The sequence below is a fragment of the Sus scrofa genome, chromosome 8, assembly GCF_000003025.6.
Source record: "Sus scrofa isolate TJ Tabasco breed Duroc chromosome 8, Sscrofa11.1, whole genome shotgun sequence".
In the NCBI taxonomy this organism is placed as follows: Eukaryota; Metazoa; Chordata; class Mammalia; order Artiodactyla; family Suidae; genus Sus; species Sus scrofa.
Window position 1 is genome coordinate 11,917,678 of NC_010450.4, and position 23,268 is coordinate 11,940,945.

Below are 23,268 nucleotides of genomic sequence, written 5' to 3' on the forward strand. Positions count from 1 at the left end.
AGGATGGAGACAGTCACCTGAGTCGCTCAGTGGAGGGGACCTCAGCCACCTCCAGGCAACCCAGACCCCAGATGTGCCCAGAAGCATCGCCAAAGGGGTGCTCAGTGGAGAGATGACAGACACAGGAGTTTCACAGCCCAGAGTCCAAATCTGAGCTCTAACCTTGATTAGGCATCTCGCGGGAGACCAAGAGCTTAACCTTCGGAGTGGCCACTGCCTCACTGATGTCAACTCCTACCATATAGCATTAAAATAGAATTACATTTAAAAAGTCATAATGCAGGAGTGCCTGTCGTGGCACAGCGGAAACGAATTGGACTAGGAACCATGAGGTTGTGGGTTCAATCCCTGGCCTCGCTCAGTGGGTTAGGGATCCGGCTTTGCTATGAGCTGTGGTGTAGTTCGAAGACGTGGCTTGGATCTGGCATTGCTGTAGCCATGGTGTAGGCCAGCGGCTACAGCTCTGATGAGCCCCCTAGCCTGGGAACCTCCATATGCCACAGGTGCGGGCCTAAAAAAAACAAAAAAGAAAAGTCATAATGCATATAACACAGTCAAGACATATGGGATATGCCCAATAAAAATTTTTTTGAGTTGCACTAAGAGGGTGGAAATACTCCATAAAGATCTAAGAAAGTTGCAAGAGGGAAAGTAATATCTATAATTTTCATTGATATACAAATACAATTTTTCCTTCTCCTTGTTCTTCCGTAACCTAAATGTCACCTCCTCAGGGGGGCCTTGTCAAACCAGCTTTATCTAAGCGACACCATCTCTCCTCTATCCTTATACCACTTACACAAAGAAGGATTTCTTGGTTTGTTTTATTTGCTCCTGTGTTTATTGTCTGCCTCCTGCTCTAGACTTCTCCCGGCACGAGGGTACTGATTAAGTTCACCTTTGTCTAAGCCCGGGTGCCTGGCATAGCACAATACACATGCAACTTTTGTCAAAAGAATGAACGAGGGGAAAACAAACAAACAAAAACAAACCTGGGACAGCAAATAAAGATGCTGCCACGTTTCCATCATTTTAATGTTTAAAAAAATGCGAGAGAATTGTGCAATTTGGAGAAGAAAATGAAAGAAGTCGAAAGAATTTCACATGTAATTTCTATTAGCAGGATTATCGTTGCAAGTTGCAAATGGCAGGAAGCTTGCATATAGTCTAGAATAAGCATTCAACCAATGCCCGAAATACTTGGCCATTCCTGGCTGTTGTGTTCAGTCAAATGAACAGAAGGGGAGCAGAGGGGGTGAGTCTGTTCCTCCATTCACCCCTTTTCCTTGGCTACTCAGCCTTAGGGCTGGTTCACCACCTGAGGAGCCTAAACATTAATCTCTCTCTTTTATTTTGAATGCCTGTCAAACATTTGAGAACACAGCCCTGGCCCGCATGGCCCTTCCTCTTCTCCAGAATAATCATCCCTGAGTCTTTCAACTCTTTCTCAAAGGACACGGTTTCACGTCCTTTCACAATCCGAGGTGGGAGGCTAAAGTCAAAGAGATATTTAACCTACCACCCAGTCGCCTTCCTATGCAGATAACAGAGCAAAAAAAGTTAGGCAGGTAAACCCGGGCCATCAGTGCTTCCAGAGTGCATGTAGATTTCCATAAAGCCATAAAAGGTTTCAGATGACACATTTGCTTCAAAAAAGACAGATTCTTAAATGAGAGCGATTTCCAGAAGACCAGGCACCCCGTGGTGCACTTTGGGAGGGAAAGCAAATTGCATAAGCATCTCTCATCTGAGCAGCAGGGAGAAGTCCTGCGGGCAGCGGCCCAAGTTCAAATCCCTGGGCCAACTAAGCCAAGTTCCGCAAAGAAACTCCTCTCCAGCTCATCACCCCCCACAGTGAAATGGTCAGGCTAACTCATTCGTCCTGTTGTGTTTCCCTGAAAAGGGGAACACAAAGAAAGATAGAAAATGAGCTTTGTGAAAACGAAGCATTTGTCCTAAAATTTCCCTCCTCTGAGTTACAGGGAGACAATGAGATGAGAAGAAAAAGCATTAGCCTGGGGGGTCAGGTTCTTTAGGTCTAATTTTAGAACTGGAAGGACCCTCAGACATAAGCTAATTCAAGTGTCTAATTTGAGGACCAAGGTCATTAAAACTTAGGCCACCTTCGTCGTGTATTTATTTGTATGACCTTGAATGAGTTGCTAAGACTCTCTGGCCTCGATTTCCTATCTGTAAAATGGAGATGATGATGACAATAAGATCTACCCTTAGATAGTTGTCATGATTCAATTATATGGGAAAATGTCTATAACATGCCTGATAGGAAAGACGCACTCCACAAGAGCTAGCTGTGCCTATTTTTCCTTCAAATAGTCATTGGTCTTCTGCTCTGTGTCAAACTCAGCTCCAAGTAATGAGGATGCAGCAAAAAATGAGAGAAATGCTGACCTTACCCTCCTGAAGGCTTCTGGAAAGAAATAAGAACAAAGGCAATTTATTGAAGGGTTCCTCGCTGCTTGTCTGCCTAGCTGACATATGGTACCAGCACTCTGCATACTTTGTAGCTAATCCTTCCAAAATGTCCAAAGCGGGGATCCCTCGTCCCATTTGACAGATACGGAAACTGAGGCCGAGAACATTAAAGCATATCCAGGCCTCAGATCCAAGCCTGGCCGGCTCCAGAGGTCTTTCTACTACTCTCCGTGTACCCCAAACTGTTCACTCCTTCTCAGAACCGGTTCAGATCCCAAAGTCACTAACAGATGAGGTCTCCAGGCCTTGTCATTTTTATAGCATCTCCCTGCCTGAGCTTCATAAAGGGGTCTTGCTTCTTTGACTGGTCCAGCAGGCACATGTGAGCTAGACAGGCTCTCCCCTCTTTTGCACAGCAGAGGCCAAGCAGGTGGCCCCCCCCCAAGAGAGCAAGGAGCTGAGCCCCTGTGGCCCCCACACCGCCCGGCAGCTCTCTTGTAAACACATGGCGTGGAGACCTGAAAACACTTCTCGCATGACTTAAACCCTCCCCCACAAAACCTTTATTGAGAACGCAAACGCACAAGGAAAGAGTGGCTATCCGTAAGAGCAGAGCCTGTCTGTGACAGCGTTAGAGCATCTTAATTTTCTTTCTTCCCCGGCCAAGCATTGGCCATCTTACTCGCCACTGATCAAAGCAGGATATAAGGGAGAGTCTTGCCTCTGTGCACGTGTGTATAAATCACAGACCGGGAATTACTCTTCTGCGACAGCCAGGTGGTGAGAAATATAGGACACTGAGGCCTGGCCTAGGGGAAAGCTCTGTTTTATTACCCACCCCGGTGACCAGCTGGAAGAACAAGGGAAGGGACCGTTCTGCTCAGAGGCAGAGCTGGGTGGACAGCCTCTTCCCAACTCCAGTCCTGATTCTGCTCGAAACACAGCCACAGGCATGTTACCTGGGGTGAGAGAAATCAGTAGGTTAAATCCACTACAATTCCGCAGGGGCCAGGGTGGGAACAACTTCTTATTCATCAGAAACCAAGCACAGGGAGAGAGGGGGAGTTCCCTGGGAGCTCAGAGGGTTAAGGATCTGGCATTGTCACTGCTGGGGCACAGGTTTGATCCTGGCTGGGGAACTTCCCCATGCTGAGGGCTCAGCCAAAAAAAAAAAAGAAAAAAAAAAAAAGAACTCAATCACAGGATGCCCATGGCCCACACGATCACATCACGGGTTTGAAACGGAATTATGGAAGTTCCCGTTGTGGCTTAGCACTAATGAGCTCGACTAGTCTCCAAGAGGATGCCGGTTCAATCCATGGCCTCGCTCAGTGGGTCGGGGACCCAGTGTTGCCCTGAGCTTCCGTGTAGGTTGCCGATGAGGCTCAGATCTGGCATTGCTGTGGCTGTGGCTGGCAGCTCCAGCTCCGATTTGACCCAACCTGGGAACTTCCTTGTGCCACAGGTGCGGCCCTAAAAAGCCAAAAAAAAAAAAAAAAAAAAAAAAAGAAAGAAAGAAAAGAAAAGTAAGAAACTGAATTATTTTTTTTCAAAGACCTTGTGATTAAAAACGGAAATGAGGCGGATCAGCACAGCAGGGAGATATTCTTAAGGCCTTGTTCCTGGGCCAGTGCTCACAGCAGTGAGGATTTAAGATCTGCTGTTTCCTCATCATTTGACGGCAGGGTTTACCGACCGCTACTGCTACTCTATTTCCACTACACCCATAATGACAACCAAGGTGACCATGATGGCCGTGACCGCAGTGATAACGTTACTGTACCTGACTCGTTACTGTTACACACGCCAAGCTCCAGTGCTGAATACTTTACATGCTCTTTGCCACTTCACCCCGTCAACAGCATGGGGAGGCTGGTACTCTATGGTCCATTTTACAGATGAAGACACAGAGGCTTGGAGAGATGGGCAAATCACCCACAGAGATGTGTTCTGATAACCACCGCCAGTCTCTCTAATTGGCTCCACTCCCCGGACCTCCGCTTTGGGACCTTCAGAGCTATGGGTTTTGTCCCAGGGCCTGAGAGGCTGGTCCCTGCCTTCAGGGCTCCACAACAACCTCAGATTGTTCCTTCTGTCATGAAGAATGGCTCAGACTGAGCATTCCCTGCAAGGGCAGAGGTGGTTGCCAAAGCTTGTACAAAACAAGAATGCTATGCGTTTCCTTAAGTCCACGCCTGATCCTTCTCTCTAAGGGTTAAAGTCTGGAGCAAAACCCCTACTCGGAAAATAATGTCCAAACTCCTCCATACGCCACTCATAGCCTCGGGGGTCTTGTCCCAACCTGCCGCTGTTGCCCATCCATCAGAAGCTACCCTTCTGATTTTTCCCAACAGCTCTATCCCCAGCCCGCTATATACCCACCCATGTGCCTCTGTACCTGTTTTTATTCCTTCTAAAGTAGCAATAGAAACATCCATTTTTCTCCACTACAACACTTTCTCGACTTCAGCACTAAAGTCGTATTGGGAGTTCCCGTCGTGGCGCAGTGGTTAACGAATCCGACTAGGAACCATGAGGTTGCGGGTTCGGTCCCTGCCCTTGCTCAGTGGGTTAACGATCCGGCGTTGCTGTGAGCTGTGGTGTAGATTGCAGACGTGGCTCGGATCCCGCATTGCTGTGGCTCTGGCGTAGGCCAGTGGCTACAGCTCCGATTGGACCTCTAGCCTGGGAACCTCCACATGCCGTGGGAGCGGCCCAAGAAATAGCAAAAAAAAAAAAAAAAAAAAAAAAGACAAAAAAAAATAAATAAATAAAAATAATAAAAAATAAAGTCGTATTGAAGATCTGGCTCCCCAGGGATAGAATGCCACAGCCCTTTGCTCTGCCACCCATAAGTATCCTCCAATTCCCCATGTTAATTTCTACAATAAATGGGTGCTATGATCAGAATGCTTGTATCTTCCCCATATTCGTATGTCAAACCTAATGCCCAATAGGCTGGAATTGGGAGGGGGCCTTTGGAAGGTGCTTCGGTCCTGAGGGTGGAGCCCTCATGAGTGGGATTAGTGCCCTTTTACAAGAGGCCCCAGAGAGAGCTCACTAGCCCCTTCCTCCCGCTGCCAAGTGCAGGAAGAATGGGTAGACAGTACTTTGCAACTAGAAGAGAGTGCTCACCAGGACCTGACCATGCTGGCCCCCTGTTCTTGGGTTTCCAGCCTCCAGAACCATGAAGAGGAAATTTCTCTTATTTTTAAGCCACTCGGTTTACAGTATTTTGTTTATAGTGGGTGTAAAGCCACACCCATTGTCTTAGTCCATTTGGGCAACTGTAGCAGATGGACTTAGACAATGGGCATTGCTTCGTAATTGAGGGAAAGAGTTATTTTTCCAACTGACGGTATCATAGAAAGGTCATGCAATCCAATAGCGAATGAATTAAGCACTATCTAAAGTTATACGTTCACATGTATATGTGTATTTAATGACCTCAATGTTGTACGAACACATTTTTTACAGCCTGGAAGAGATTCTCTGCATGGTTAAATTAAAGAGGACACCAAGAAAATGTCTATTAGTGTGACACATGTGGCTTCATCCAACTGTCCCACTGACCTCAGGCCACCATCTCACCAGGGCTCAGAAAGAGCCGGGACCAAAGAAAGTAGAAACCAGTACCAACTTTCCAGTCCCTTCCTGGCTCTTAGCTCCACCACAGGCCAGGCCAGAACAGAAGAGGTGACAGAGAGCTCCCAGGAGCCTCCCTCATGCTCTGCTGAGACTCAGGAGGGCTGTGTGCTGGGGAAGCACGTGTCTCCGTAATGCATGGTTGCAGGCGCCCATTCCAGCTCCACACAGCAGCCAATGCAACGTGCAAGCTGTGCCTATGGTAGCTTCGATGGCAGGGCAGCTGCCGCAACCAGGGAAAAGCAAAGAAAACAATGTTTGTAATGTTCCTATGACGATAATAAGCTCCAGCCAAGCATGCAAAGTGGTTCCTGAGAAATGCATGATGGATCAACAGGGCAGCATGGAGACCCTGCTTCCTGGCTGACTTTCTGCAGCATGAACCCTCCCCACCCACACTTCACCCTTCACGCCCACCCCAGACGAGACACAGAATGACCTAGCCCCTCCACTATTTCTCAAGAATCCACATTTCAGGGTCTGTTCCTGGAATCACATTAGATATTTTTGCATAGCCTGAAAGGTTAAAAACACTCGTGTCCCCCAAACCAGCTTCCTTTGTCTCCTCAAGTTGCGAAAGCAAAACTCAAGGGACTTCCCCAAAATGAATTATGCAGAAGATATGCTAAGATGAGATTCCACCTGCTGCTCAGGGACTCGCCTTCGAAAAAAATGTCATCGTATATTCATTTCCTGATATTAACAACCACTAAAAGGGAGCTCTGATTTCTGGAACAAATACCTTAAAAAGAAAGTTTCAACATATACATTTTAATTGAATTTCTTCCCAGCCGGAATATAATTGACAGAATCCCGCATCCATCATGATCCACAGGCTTCTGTAACTCATCCGTCAGCCGATCTACTGGTATGATTTTTCTAGGTTCTTAATACTCTTATCAACCACTCGAGTTTCCAGGGAGACTCATTAACAGAGCTGACAAATGCTGGAGTCGGCATCATTATCCCCTGCAAAAGTTCTGAGCATCTGTTCTCCTGTATGTGTATTTGTTTATTTGCCGCCTTACCCCAACTAGAATGTGAGCTCAACAAAGCAGACTTTTTTTTTTTTTTTTTTTTTTTTTTTTTTTTTTTGCTGTGCCAGTGGCATGTGGAATTTCCCAGGCCACGGACTGAACCCATGCCACAGCAGTGACCTGAGCCACAGCAGGGACAATGCTGGACCCTTAACCCACTGAGCCATCGGGGAACTCCAAAGGAGAAATTTTTATCTGTTGTGCTAAGCACCTGGCACTTGTGGGCCCCCAACACATATGTGCCGCCTACTGAAGGGGACCAGAATATGCCACCCCCAAAATATGCCACTTTAGCAAGAGGATTATTTAGAACTGAAGGCAATTAAGAAGAAGCAGATACGAGAATCCCCTCTGCTCACCCCTATTGGCTTAAAAGCAGGACATTAATTTGTAAAGATTTCCTCTCCCCTCTTTACCAGGAAGGATAGAAGTCAATCACCAGAGACAACCTAGGACCCTTATCAGCACTAGAGAAATCTACATAAACGAACTTTACTAACTAGCCCTATCCTCCCTGAGTTCCCCATATATTTATGGCCCCACAATTTGCCTCTCCTAGAAATTTCAAGTCCTTTTCTGTTGTCTTGCTACTTCAGTACAAATGTATCTTTCTTACATTAAGATGCTCCATAAGATGTTACATAAGTTCTAACTACCTCTTTGAGTTACTCATCACTAAGGGTTCGCACTTGTATGCATGATGCATAAACTCCTGTTTGCGTTTCTCTTGTAAATCTTTCTCTTATACATCAGTCTTATTTGCAGGGCCTTAGCCAGACAACCTAAGCTGGGTAGAGGAAAAGGTATTTTTCCTCTCCTACGCCATGACCCTCTAGTGTATTGAGAAACTGGAGTCTGGGAATGCAAACAGGTCCTCCCAGGAATGAATTTTTAGTCTCCCTGGCTGGGTGACCACACTCACAGAAACACACACACAAACAGAGAAATCGTGGCAGCTTATTCTAAAGACCAAATGGTTGGCAGGGACATTAAGGGCTAAGGATGGGGGAAGAGCCATGCTATGACGATGTGCGTTCTCTAATGGCACTTGAACTGGAGGTTGGCACTTGCCATCAGCCTCTACATGGATTTAATCATGAGCCACTGCTGCTGTGGAGCCCAGCACCCCCTGAGATGGGCGTGAGGCTCAGGGTGGGAACCAGGAGTGAGGCACTCTGTGCTCTTGGAAAACTGGAAGAACAGGTCTTCAAATAGTTAAGTTTTTTAGGTTTTTTTGTTTTTTTTTTTGTTTTTTTTTGTTTTTTGGTTATTTTTTCCTTTTCAGGACTGCACTTGAGGCTTGAGACATATGGATGTTCCCAGGCTAGGGGTGGAATTGGAGCTGCAGCTGCTGGCCTACACTGAGGTTCACAGCAATGCCGGATCCTTAACTCACTGAACCAGGCCAGGGATCAAACCCACATCCTCATGCATACTGGTCAGGCTCATTACCACTGAGCCACAAGGGGAGCTCCCAGACAATTAGATTTTTTTAGGAGAAGATTTCATGAGCCCACTTCTTGTATCTACTTGTGTCTGGAAAAACACTAAAATCCTTCATGGTGATGTCTGCTCTTTGTCACTAGTAGTAACCTTCAGGAGACCAGCAGCAAACTTTCGTGAAACTTTTGTAAATACCCCCCTACCTTTACCGTATACAGCCTAGCTCCCCCCTCGCCTCTAGGAGCTGTTTTCTCAGGGCTACCTGAGATGCTGTCTCCTGAGCTGAAGTCTTAATTTTGCCCCCAATAAAACTTAACTCTCAGCTTTCAGACCTGCATTGTTTTCTTGAGGCAACAGCTCCCTCTCCTCCTCCTCAGTGTTGATGTAAGGTGAACAACTGGGAACTCCTCAAATGGCCAAGCCTCCCTACCCTGGGGGAATATTCCTGCCTCACCAGAAATCAGGGGCCCCTGCCTCTCCTCCCCATATGGAACTAGACCCCAAGTCCTGCAGGCTCTACTTCCAAATCCCTCATGGATGCATCCCTGGCACCTGCCATGTAGACCAGCAGCTTCTCCTTCTCTCATGTCTCTTGCCTCAGAAACTAAATTGTCTTATGGGCCCTGAAAAGGAGTGGAGCCGTTGTTGATATTGAAATAAAGTCAGTCACAAAACGGAAATGAAAATCTTCTCTGTGAGAAAGCTTGATTTTTTTTCAGGCTGCTGTGGAGGATGGTGTAAGTCCCAAGGATTCATTTCTTCCCTTATTCTTCCACAAATGCATAGCGAACAGTTAGGCTGTGTCAGGGATTGACTGTGCTAAGGGCTGAGGACATAGAGGGAACCTAACAACATGGCCCTGCCTCAGAACATATGATCAGGGAGTTCCCACTGTGGCTTATCAGTAATGATCTATAGTATCCATGAGGATGCAGGTTTGATTCCTGGCCTCGCTCAGCAGGTTAAGGATCCAGTGTTACCATGAGCTGTGGTGTAGGTCACAGATGTGGCTCGAATCCCAACTTGTTGTGGCTCTGGGGTAGGCTCCTATTCCGCCCCTAGCCTGGGAACTTTCATACGCCACACATGCAGCCCTAAAAAGCGAAAAAAAAAAAAGGTACAGTCAACTGAAAACACACAAGAATGACAGGTAATAAATGTTGAGTATGACAAAGCTTATTCTAAACAAAGCACAGAATGCCACAGTCGTGCAATCAGGGTGAATCTTCATTTAAATCCTAGTTCTGCCATTTAGAAGGCGTATGGCACGGGCCAGTCACCTCCTATTGTCCAGCCTTGACTTCATAACTCAGAAGTGGGAGTCCTTTTACCGTCTGGCAGCAGTGCTGTAAAGGTTCAGCGCACTTTCATGAATAAAGGGCTTAGCCAAGTTCCAGACCTACTGCAAGCACTCACTACATGGTAAATACAGTTGTGCAAAAAGGGGATGATGGCAGGACCGGAATCCAGATTTGCTTCCCACCATTTGGGTTTGGATGTAACGAAGCTGGGCTATGGGTGTTTCATCATCCTTCTTTCCAGCTGCTGGGGTGCTTCGGATTGGTGGTCCCTATACAGCATCGAAGTCTGGGCATGGGGGTGGGAGTCTGGCATGAAGACCCAGGCAGATGTGCCGTATTTGGCTTCAGGGAAGTTCTTCAACCACCTTTCACTTACGGCAGGAGCTCCCAGGGACAGTGAGCTGCATACCATTCTATTAACTCAAGACCAGAATCTCCACTCGGGAGTGGCGATGGAGGGGGGTGCTTGGCGTCAGCTACATCAGGTTCCCTCACCTCCAGCAGCCCACTGGATGTAAAATCAAAGTCAGAGGAAAGTACTTGCTAGGATAATATTTCAGATGCCAAGCCTTCCTGTCCCTGGGAGACCCACGGAATGGGCTCTATCCACGTGCCCAATCAGAAACAGGAGAAACCCAGGGGCACCTTGGATCCTGGGTTAGTCTTCCCCAAATTGCAGGCTCCCAACCCATCCCACACCCGTGCTCTTGGCCCGCTTCTGCTCTCTCTGTAATTCACTCAGCCCAGTGCCTGGCTCAGTAGCAGAAGCTGGATAAGTCTAGGTAGGAGGATGAATAGTGATACACGAAGGAATGAATGAATGGATGAACACAGCAACTAAGGAACAAATGATCAAAGGAAAGAAGCAGCTGGGATCCGACGCGGCCTTGCATCCAAGGACCTTAACTGTGAATCCTTGAGACACCAATGTCATCTGTGATCACTGACATGTGGAATCTAAAAAGAAGGACACAATGAACTTCTTTGCAGAACAGATACTGACTCACGGACTTTGAAAAACTTATGGTTTCCAAAGGAGACAGGTTGGGGGTGGGAGGATAGACTGGGAATTGGGGATGGAAATGCTCTAAAATTTGTTGTGCTATCATTGTACGACTATAAATGTAATAAAATTCATTGAGTTTAAAAAATAAAATAAGATCAAGGCTCGCTGACCTAAAAACAAAAAACAGGGAATCCTTAAGAACTAGCACTTCCTGTGTATGGTGGACTTGATCTTGACACGACTGGCAGCAAAGGGGCCCCGGCACTGTGCATTAACTCTTTCCCTCCCCGGCTAGTGGGACAGGGGGCAGCTCACAGAGGCACAGCCATTCCACTAACAGCAGGGGGTCCAAAAAGCCGCCAGACCAGATTTCATTTTGGAATGCATGATAGGATTTTCCCTTTTTTTCTGCTGCCCCAGCAGCAGCAGCAGCAGTAGCAGATTTACTTTCCTAATTATGTTTGGCTTTGGGTAAATTAGTTTGCGTTCCCTGAACACACACTGGCTGGGGGAGGGGCAGCAGGCAGGGGAAGGTGGTGGCCTGAGAAGATGCCAAGAGGTGGGGAGAGTCTTCTCAGAGGACACACACCGCACAACAATCAATTAGGCATCCGGCGGATGGAGGTACTGCACAGAAGCCCAGGGATCTCAAAGGTGTGGAGGGAGGGGGGTCCACCTACAGCCTCCTCCATTCATTCATTCATTCATTCATTCATTCATTCACACTACAAATATTTATGGAGTGCCCATGATGAGGCAGACATTGACCTCGGAGGCGGAAGAAACTGCAGTGACCCAGACAACTAACTAAAGGCTCCCTGACCTCATAAATGTATGTTCTAGAAGGCAAGTGAGGCAAGAAACAAGCAAGAGTTAAGCAACATGTTCTGATGCTAGGAAATCAATGGAACAGACTAAAGGAATAGGGCAGTTCACTATTTCACTTTTATTTATAATAGCGGCCTCCACCAGCAGTAGCAAAAATCACACAACTCTCAGTTATCCGTTTGCTCAGTGCTAACTATGTTCCAGACATTCACCAAACGTTTCCTTTCATCTTCACAAGACCCCAAAGAGATGGGTTTATTTATCCCTGTTTTATAGATGAGGAAACTGAGGCTCCGAGAGGTTTGGTCACCTGCTTGAGGACACACAGCAGGTGACCTCAAATGCAATCTTGCCCCTTAAGCCCTCTTCAAAGGTCTACAGTGAGTAACAACAACCAGTGATGAAAGCACCCGCTAAATAACAGACACAAAATCTTTGCCACAGGTCTTCCAGGTCAGCACTTACTGGTCGCATTCTACAAACTGAGATTTCAGAGCCCGATTAAACTATCCTGCATGATAAAATATTAAGGGGTGAAGGCAGGATTCAGAGTCAGGTCCGCATGAGCCTGCAATCTTGTGGCCTCCCCAGATCATAATACAGAGCTCTCTGATGGAATGAATATAATTTTCCTTGATAACCAGGAGGGAAGTATCAGGTGTTCGAAGTCCCAGAGCCCGGTCCAGAGTCAGGGAATGTGGACTCTGAGCTGCCCAGTTGTCCCAGCTCCCTCGCAGACTTACTTTTGGGAATGAACGAGAAACAGGAAAATACCTAGAACCCAAAGCAATACAGTAACTACAAAAGGGCCTCTTGTTAAATGGCACACCCTACAGAGACATAACCCAGGACTTAGCACTTGCGTTGATGAGAGCTGTGTATCTTCACACAGCCTTTTCCGAGCATCCTTTTGGCTCAGTGGACTTCCATTCTCTATGGGAGTCCAACTGCCTGGCTCCTGAAATCTATTTACATAACTACCTGTCATTATCAGCTGCTGGGTTCGCTTCCTCTGATGGATGGATGGCCAAGCCACCATCTCACATCACCGCCCCAGTAAAGGGCCTGCCTGTTTTTCACATTTGTAGTGAACTCAAACCTGAAAGGGGGATTGTCAAATCGAGATTTTTTTTTTTTAAACAAACTGCTGTTACAAATAGAAGCAGCTGCTTTTGATTTATAAACACTGTAATCTTCCTCAGGCCTTAGATTTTTTTTTTTTTTACAACATCCAGATCAGAACCAATTTAATTTTGAAAGATAGCTAATCAAGTAATTTGTTGTAGCACCTCTCTCGTTCTCGCTGTTGCAGAGGGGGTTGGGAGCTGCGTAGGGAAAAGTCCCACTTTATTGAAGATTACGAATGGACCTTTCAGGTATCATGAATGCTCCCTGTAATAACTTCTCTACATCCGTTTCACCAACCAACTTGGGCATTTCAGAGAGCCACATGGAATGGTACCCACTGGCCCGGTGAAAACTTGGAGCTCCAGGAGTTCCCTGGCAGTGCAGCAGGTTAAGGATCTGGGGTTGTCACTGAAGCCGTTCAGGTTGCTGCTGAGGCTCAGGTTTGATCCCTGGCCCCAGAACTTCCGCATGCCACAGGTGCAGCCAAGAGAAAAACACGACTTGAAGCTTCAAACATTTTTAATAGGCACTCCTTTTCTCTGCGACTTATTCATTTTTAAGATTTTAACAGATGGATTCCCAGTTTGGGAGAAGTTGAACAGTCTCAGTCTTGACGGTGCCATGCACACTCCATGAGAAAGGTGCACAGGGTCAATGAGAAGCAAACTGGGCACGGGTTTGAGAATGTCACATTTTGAGATCCTTATGGTCACCCTCGGGTTTTCACCCCCTCAAATGTCTTGAGCATTCACTACATGAAAGGAATATGTACTATGCTTGGAACTCGTATCTCAGTCAGGACAGCAGGGCCAGTCATTGACTTGGGCTCAGCAAATCCTTAGATGCCTACTATGTGCTGGGCTCCGTGCTTTATAAATATTTATTCCTCATAACAGCCCTATGAGATAGGTACTGACTTGCCCCCTTATTATTATTATTATTATTTTGTTTAAATCTGACTGACTTGAGCCGCAGCTATGAGATTCTCTCTCTTTCTATTGTGTAGGAAAGAAATATTTATCGCATCACATGGGATGCCTTTTTCAGACCTATTTCACATTCTATAGCAGATAAAAGTGTCGTGGTGTTGAAAACTGCTCCTGCTCTAGCAAGCCCCCTTGCGCAGACTCAGTTCTCTAATTACTTATTTCCTTTCAAAAGATGCATCGGGATCACGGGGAGAGCACTGAGCCCCTAGTCATTGCCCTGCCAACCTGGGCGGATGCATATGGAAACCTGGCCTCCCCCCTCCACAGTCATCGTGTCCCTGTCCCTTTTCCTTTACTGAGGCCACCTCTGCAGTTAAACAGCTCTCTCCACTCAGTGACTTGCAGGCAGGATTTATGAAAACTCTTGCAAGAAGCTTTAACAGGAGGAAAGAGAGAAAGAATGTTCTGGTACATTCTCTGACTGCACTTTGAAAATATTTTCCAGGAGTTTCCTCATGGCTCAGGGGTAAATGAATCCGACGAGTATCCATGAGGACTCGGGTTTGATCCCTGGCCTCGCTCAGTAGGTTAAGGATCTGGCGTTGCCGTGAGCTGTGGTGAAGGTCACAGAGGTGGCTCGGATCCGCTGTTGCTGGGCCTGTGGTGTAGGCTGGCAGCTACGGCTCCAATTCTACCTCTAGCCTGGTAATTTCTATATGCCATGGGTGTGACCCTAAAGAGCAAAAAAGAAAATATTTTCCATGTACTGAGGAAGAAATAAATGTGGCTTTGGGGGTTTACATCTCAGTTCTGTCTCATACTTGCTGTGTGACTTTGAGTGAGTTGCTTAACTTCTCTGGGCTGGCACCTCAGCTAGAGAAAACCTACCTCACGGATTGTTATGAAAATGAGGTAAAATTAAATGATGTGATAAATGTAAGTATAGTAGTCCATCCTGGTCACTTCATAGATGCTGGGTCTCTCCTCACTTCGTCCTCCTTCCATATATATTAACCTATTTTTGTTTTTCCTGCTACTGTGGACAAATGCCGCAGAAGAAATAACTGGTAAAGGTTAAAAAAAAAAAAAAAAAGATCCTCTCCACTTTGAAGTTATAAGAGGGATGTATACGTATTGTTCTTTTTTTTCCTTTTTCCTTTCTTTCTTTTTCAAGGGCTGTGCCTGCAGCATATGGAAGTTTCCAGTCTAGGGGTCAAATCCAAGCAGGAGCTGCCGGCGTACACCACAGCCACAACCACAGCAACTCGGGGTCTGAGCCACTTCTGCAACCAACTACACCACAGCTCACGCTGAGCAGGGCCGGGGATTGACCCCACGTCCTCATGGATACTAGTCAGGTTCCTTAACGCTGAGCCACAGTGGGAACTCCATATTGTTCTTATTTTATAGATTTGCCAGGAGAAGGTGATGCCTACTTAAGACGCCCTTTCTCTCCCATTTTGCTGCATCTGAAGGGAGTTAACACCTATTTTCTCATATATTTGCCAGGGAGGAAAATAGTTTGGGTGGGAGGGAAGCACCAGACTGAGGGGTCTTGGCTGACAAGGCTTCCTCACTCCAAAGGGAAGGCGATGGGCTTTTGCAGCGCCCGTTTGGCCGAAGTGCGTTGTAGCGGGATTTCAGGTTATATAAGTAGAGGGTGGATGGAGGTGGATCTTTCTCTGTACAGTTCAAGCGCCTGACTTTCCAAATCAGGAAACTTCATTTCTAAATGTGCTCGATAGAAATCTCTAGGTTCCCTTCAGCTGACAAAAGGCAAGCAGCTGGAAACTGGCATGCCCTCGGCCTTTCCCGGGTCCTTATGGTTGAGGAGATTACAGGCTGCCCCTGTCCCCATGGGTGGGAGGTGGTGAGAAGAGGATCCTCCTGGCTTCTCACCAGGGCAGGAGGAGCCTGCGGACTCTGGAGCCTCAGTCCTGAGTCTTCTGGCTTCTGGGGGTTTACATCAAATGTTCCTTCAGGTGGCGTTTGGTGCTTAAATATATTTAATAGTCTGGTCGGTGGAATTCCATCTGGAGCCCAAGCCATGAAGCCATCAGCTTGTCATGTCAAGCTTCTTATTTCTATTCCCCTGGATCTTCAGCCAAGGTGTATTTTTACTCAAAATTGAAGGAGTTTTGGTCTTGTAAGTGGTCCTTCGTACATACAAAAAGCAGAGAGTTTGGTTCATGGGAGTAAAGATGCATGAATAGATTTAAATCCCTCATGAAAATAAGTCACAAATGGTCAGGAAGGGCTGTGTAATGACTCCTCTTTGTGGCCTCTCTCTGCAGCCCGGGCACTCTGCTGGGGCAGACGGGATCCTCGACAAGGCTTTGGAGCGAGGCTGTGTGGAGCATCAATCTGAACCAATGGGTGAGGAGAATCAGCATGTGGATTGGAGGTTCAGAGGGGCTGGAACCCAGGGAGCTGGCCAATCATGCACCCATTTTACAGATGGGGAAGTTCACTGAGGCCTTCAAAAGTTCCACAGATCATTAGAGCAATTAAAGCACTTGTCTGGGACCTGAGGCTCCTTTCCTTCCTCTGAATAAAATCTTAGATAGAACAGCCAGAGCCCAGGAAGACAGCTGCCTCTTTCGGTAAATATGACAATATCCAAAATCCACTGGCAAAATTCAAGGAGAATGGAATTAGCAAAAGGGAGAAGCAGTTCTCTCTTGCCAGAAATGGGCCCTTCTAGAGCCCACGAAGGACCTCGAAGCCCAGGGCAAGTGGCATAGATACATGGCCACCAGTGGGATAGACAGGGTAGGGCAGACACACTGGGCAGAGCTGGCACGATTTGGGTTTAAACCCCTAGAAATGCCAACCTGGAGTCTGTCCATGCTGAAGCCACCTTGGTTGGCAGAAAAGGGGGCCAGAAGGGTAAATGAAGTGGTAAAAAGAAACTGATAATTTCGGGATGACGGTCTCAAGATCACGGCCACTCCTCCTAAGCTGACACTGATCTTCAACCGGCCCAGGAGCCTTTCCATTTTATGGAAAATGCACATCCCATCCTCTTATATTCTCCCTAACACCCCCCATGGGCCCACCCTCCTTGCCTTTAAGATATTGGCCAAAGGTTCAGGGTTCTGAAGCAGACATTCTGGGCTGGAGCCCTGGATTTCCACTGGGCTGTGGGATGTTGAGGCTGTTACTTAACTTCTCTGTGCCTCAGTTGCCTCATTGGTCAAATGTAAAGAAGGGGAGTATTTATCTAATAGCTTGACAACATCGGCAATGAGTCAATATAGCAAAGAGCTTAAAACACATACTAATAGTCAATGGCTCTTCTTAGGGTAACCCTTGTGAGTATTCAACCGTTTTTCACTTAGAGAAATTAGTTTCATACTATTCAACCTATTATAAACCATTTAACTTTTTTTTTTTTTTCTTTTTATGTCTTTTGTCTTTTTAGGGCCACACCCATGGCATATGGAGATTCCCAGGCTGGGGTGGAATCAGAGCTGTTGCTGCTGGCCTACACCACAGCCACAACAACGCCAGATCCTTAACCCACTGAGCAAGGCCAGGAATTGAACCCACAACCTCACAGTTCCTAGTTGGATTTGTTTCTGCTGCGCCACGATGGGAACCCCCATTTAACTTAGCTATTAAGGTTCCTAGCCCTACTGAAACCTCATCTTTTCTTCTCTTGATTTAACTCCAGGGTCACCTACTCCTAGAAGCCTTCCAGGATGCCTCATACATTCACACATTCACTCACTCAATTGCAGAGCACTGAACACCGTGGACAAATGCCAGGCACTGAGAATTAACCATGAGCAAGGCTGATGTGGTTCTTCCCTCAAAGAGCTGAAATCCAGAGGAGACGGTCAACGGAGTACCGACAGGCCCGGAGTAAGGCCTCTTAAGGCAAGCAGAGGGCACTGTGGAAGCCACGCTGCAAACAGGATCTCGATGGAGAACACAGGTGGAGGGCAGGGAAATCCTGAACAGGGAAGCTTTTACTCAAGACCTGCAGAAGGCGTGGGGATTGCTCAGATGAAGAGAAGCAAGATTGTTCCAGAAACATCGAGATCTTTCGGTGAAAGTCTGGATATAAGGGAGAGCCCCGAAGAAGAAAAGGATGTTGGGTGTGGGTTGCAGAGAGAGGGAGTGGTGGGAGAAAGCACAAGCAGCAGAGACCCAATCTTAAACGCTTGGTAAGCCTCCTACAGAAAGAAGTCTGAGCAAAAGCCTCAGGGTCATAGAAGCGCAAGAGCGTACCTGGGAGCAGGGGCCTCCTTCGTAACTGCTAGATCTCATTCTAGTCCTCTCCCTGTTGGGCCTTATCCTGCAGCCAGGATGAAGCCCTTGAAGGGATTTTAAAAGGAGAGGGGCCCTTTCGTGGCTCACGCTGGCTCAGCTTAGCTCATGAACTGGAGGGAGGCAGTTATTCAGGCAGTGGGGGCCCCTCACATGGGCCCTCAGGACACACTGGCATTCTCTCCAGCACACCCCTTATGATACCAGTTTTTAATTGTTTCTTAATTGGTTCACGTTCCACCAGATTCTGAATCTAGTCCATAAGCAGTAACTCTTATTATTATGACTATTGTTATTAATACTTATTGTTGAAACCCAGATACGCAAATGCGATTGCTACAGTTCCATGCAGTACGTTGATTCCCCGGAATATAAACTTTCTAAGAAATAATGCAGTTCCCACTGTGGTTCAGCAGTAACCAACCCGACGAGTATCCATGAGGTTGCGGGTTCGATCCCTAGTCCCACTCAGTAGGTTACAGATGCAGCATTACCATGAGCAGTGGTGTAAGTCCTAGATTCAGCTGGTATCTGGTGATGCTGTGGCTGTGGTGTAGGCCGGTGGCTGTAGCTCAGATTCGACTCCAAGCCTGGAAACTTCTATATGCCTAGAGTGCGGCCCATAAAAAAAAAAATTAATTTAAAAAATCAAACATTCTAAGAAATATTAAGCAGTGTTTTGAGTATTTCGGAGGAGGCCTGTCTTCCAAGAAGTTTGGGAAACATTTGCTTAGAGATATTAAAGGGAGTCAGTATACAGACACACATTTCCATACTCCCTCTGCTTAGAGGGCCCAGAGCAATGAGCACACCCAGCACTCAATTCTCCAATAAAACAAACTAGGGCTTCTTGAAAAAATGGTTCATTCTAGAGCTGCGGCAGTGACTACATAAGATGAGCCTAGAATACCAAGTAGTGTCAGAAAGTAAGGACGTGCTCAAACACATGTGCGTGCACACACACCACACACACACACACACACTGATGGGGCATGGATCACAGGAGCCAACTGAGGCTTCCGACAGCCAAAGGTGGAACAGTTTGAAGAAAGAGCTAAATAACATAGTGTTGGATTATAACCCAAAGTATGAAGCCGATATCCACGAATCCACTCTGATATAAATCACTGATTGAATAAATAAATGGAAGAGAAGAAACAAATCTCACAGGTGGAAGAATTATAAAGACTTTATGGAGACACTCCTCTTGCAAAGAGGTAGGGTATAACTTCCCACCTCTTAAGCATGGCCTGTGACTTGTTTCCAAAGAGAACGAGGGAAAAGCAGCAGAATTTCACAGTGGAGAAAGACGGCGAACACTTCAGCCCAGGGATCAAGCGTAACCACTTCACTAAGATGCCAAATTGATACTCGGGACTTTCGATATAAAGTGATGAGAACCACTCCAGCCGTCGTGATCTGCTTCCTCAAAGCGAGCATCTACACACGAGAAAAACAACCACTTACCCAAAGTGAGGGGCCTTCTGCCAAATACCTGGCCAGTGCTCCGGAAAACCTCAGTCATCAAAACAAGAAAAGTCTGAGACACTGAGCCAAGAGGAGCCTAAGGAGACTGAGGACTAACTGGTACATGGTACCTTTGGCGGAAGCCAGGAACGTTACATAAAAACGAAGGAATTGGAACCAAGTAGGAAGTGTCACTAATAATAATGCATTAATATCAATTTATTAGTTGTGACAAAATATCGCATTAACATCAGATCTCAATAATTGGAGAAATGGGCAGAGGGTACGTGAGACTTCTCCAACTCTCTGCGACTTTATGTAGATCCAAAAAGTATTCCAAAAAATGTGACGGTCTATTTTAAAAAATTAAATGGATTCTGTAGTACCTGACTTCGCAGATACTTTCATATATGGAGCTACCTTATGCATCTTCCCAAACGAATATGACTTGGGAACTTATCGTTGTTATCCTCTTCTGGTCCCTTGTGTTCTCTAGAATAGTTAGGAGTGATGGTTAGAGGAGTGGCAATAATAATAACTAACATTTTAGAGAGGCTCTGAGTGGCACGGTTAATAATGTAGTCCCATGGGCCAGACCGCCTGTTCGCATATTAGCATCAGCACCTAAAACCTGGCCAGTCTTAGGGGAGTTGATGTAATGGTGGCTTGGCTTCCTTGGTCGTAAAATGGGATTAATTATGCTACTCCTCTCATACGGTAAGGGATTGCGGGGAATTCAGTGTGTTCACGTCGATGCCTGTGTGGCCAGTACCTAGTAAACAGCTCAACCCAAACCTCCTCCCCACTTCCGAGGGCTTTCCGTGGGTCGTTTCTCCACAGTGCAAATATTACCCCCTGAGCACCATTCCGCAGAGAGTAACTTGCCCCAGATGTCACAGCCAGGGAACTGGAGAGTCAGGTCCATCTGGGAGGAAGCCCAAGCCCTAAAGACAAGACTTAGGATCGTGGAAGAAGTGATTCCTAGGACCCTGAGTAATGAGACTCCAGGAGGGCAAAGAAATTCCAAAGAAAAGAAAAAGAATCTGAAAACTCAAGGACATAGCCTCAAACTAATCTCGGTCTTCTCTGCAACTTCTTCTTTTTTTTTTTTTTTTTTTGGCTTTTTGCTTTTTCTTGGGCTGCTCCCATGGCGTATGGAGGTTCCCAGGCTAGGGGTCTAATTGGAGCTGTAGCTGCCGCCGGCGCCGGCCTACACCAGGGCCACAGCAATGTGGGATCCAAGCCGCATCTTCGACCTACACCACAGCTCATGGCAATGCCGGATCTTTAACCCACTGAGCGAGGCCAGGGATCGAACCGGCAACCTCATGGTTCCTAGTCGGATTTGTTAACCTCTGAGCCACGATAGGAACTCCTGCTCTGCAACTTTACGAGCACCTTCTTGATTATGAGCTGCCATCCTCCAGGAAACCTTGGTAGACAGACCCCTTCTGATAAAGCCATGAATACCCCAGCCTCCCTCCCTGGATCTCCTAAGGGCCAGTGCCTAGGGGACCTTCTCTCGTCCAGCATTCTCCGTAAGGACAGAAGCTGCCCCTGAATGTCCAGGGTCCCCCTAAATCATGGACAACTTTCTGCACACTTTTCTTCCTCGGCTTCTGCCCTGGGGAACTGGGCTCTGCCATTTGCAGTCACTTCAAATCAAGTGACAGCAATTCTGCCGTGCTTATTCATCCTAAGATTGGAGTTTGCACCTGTCCGCCAACTCCGCAATTAAGGGGAAAAAAGAAAATGCATAGCTACCAGTGAGAAAGGTTAAATCCTGTAAAAATCTGGAAGAAGCAGACATGGGTCTCCCCAACTCAAGGTGTTCTGTGAACCCCCAGACCCTGGACCCAGCCCCTGAAGCACCTGCCTGCCTCCAGCAGACACATGGTAACCTAAGGTCCTATAGCGGAGCTGCGTACTAACTTGGGATGGGGCACTTCTCTAAGGCCAGCAGAGAGCCATGCTTGTGACCCAACTCACATGCCCAGTTTCCTCTCTGGTCAGAGCCTGTGGGAGGGAGGGAACAGAAGGTAAATGGTCTCCCCACTGGTTCTCCTCTTTTTCCTTCTGGGAACGGAGGCTCCTGCCAAGCAATTGCCTAAACCCCAGTTTTGGATTGAACATGCTCTCTCCCCTTTCATCTACCTGGGATTTGAGAAACAAAACAAAATGTAAAAACCTGGGAAATGGGGAGTTCCCAATGTGGCTCAGGGGGATATGAACCTGGCTATATCTGTGAAGATGCGGGTTCTATCCCTGGCCTTGCTCAGTGGGTTGAGGATCTGGTGTTGCCGTGAGCTGTGGTGTAGGTTGCAGATGTGGCTCGGATCCCATGTTGCTGTAGCTGTGGGGTAGGCTGGCAGCTGTACCTCCAATTCCATCCCTAGCCTGGGAACTTCCATTTGTTGCAGGTCTGTCCCTAAAAAGCATAAACAAACAAACAAAAAAGCTTGGAAAATGGAGTCCTGGGCTTTTAAACATCTTTTTAAATGGACCACCTTCTCCTGTGGATTCTGAATACTATTCTCATACTTCCTGCTTAACATTTGGCATACGGGTAGGGTTGTCAGAAAAACATGGGATGCTGAGTTAAACTGGAATTTCAGAGAAATTGGGAAATTTTTTTTAGTCAAAGTATGTGCCATGCAATATATGAGATACGCATACACTAAAAAAGTAATTGATGTTTATATGAAATTCGGTTTTAACTGGGCACCTTCTGTTTTTATTTGAAATCTGGCAACCCTACATATAGTAGAAATTATTGTCTCAGTGGCTTGCTTTGTTCAAATAGCATCATACACAGATGCCTGGTGTATGGATAAATTAAAATGGAAAGACCTCAGTCCAGAAGGGGAAGTGCTCAGACTGTCAGGGTTTATATTAGAGTGGCAGAGCTCAGAAATGAACGGAAACTTTCCAATCCGAAGAAACACGTCTCTTTACTTCCATCAGGAGAAATTGCAAAAACCTTCAATATGGGTGAAAAAGATTCAGGAGTGTCCCATCCATTTGGGTCACCTGCCGCTTTGAGTTGCTCTACGGCTCTGTAAGTGATGAAAAATAATCTAAATTATTTGTACCCATAGATGTGAGTTAGCCATGTGAGGTTAATTGTTGCTCTATGGACAGACCTGGTTCAGCATCTATTTATAAACATTTAAGCATTTCTTCAGTGGCATATAAACACGTCACTCTTGGAATTCTCCTTTGACCTGGTTGTAACACTCTACTAGTTCCCTCATTAACTAATGAGTTAAATTAATCTTTGACATTAGCATTTGACGTATGTATTTTCTATGTATGAGTCATTACTTCACCTTTAATAAAAAATTTTCCCTTGGCCGTTTGTCATGCTTCTCTGGACAGTGAGCCTGGAAGGAAGTCTAAATGCCGGTGGCACTTAAAAGATTGTAAGGATGCTGGCGAGTCGGGAGGTGACATGGACAGCGTGGAGAGGAAGTGAAGAGGACGCCTTTCTAAACATAAAACTGCTGGTGGTATTGCCTGTGGAAAACCCTCTCCTGACTTGAGAGACACAGCCCTGAGGATAAAATCAAAACTGCCCACCCTGGGGGCTGGGCTCCTTGCAGGATTTTCCCTTCCCCCACCCCCGTCTTGGGGCTCCCTCCAGCTCCCCTGTCTGCTCTCATTCTTTTTTAGATGGATGCCCATCCCACGGGCTCCCAGGAGCCCCCTGGACTTCACCACCATAGCACTTTTCTCATTGCGGTGCAATTACTGCTGAATTGTCTCTAGCCTGCATT

The 23,268-nt window shown here is 46.7% G+C and overlaps 1 protein-coding gene across 15 annotated transcripts in view; it reads right to left on the bottom strand.

Moving 5' to 3' along the window:
- LDB2 (LIM domain binding 2) overlaps window positions 1-23,268 on the bottom strand; it is a 396,329-nt gene that overhangs the window by 276,618 nt on the left and 96,443 nt on the right. The gene's annotated exons all lie outside the window — the stretch shown is intronic.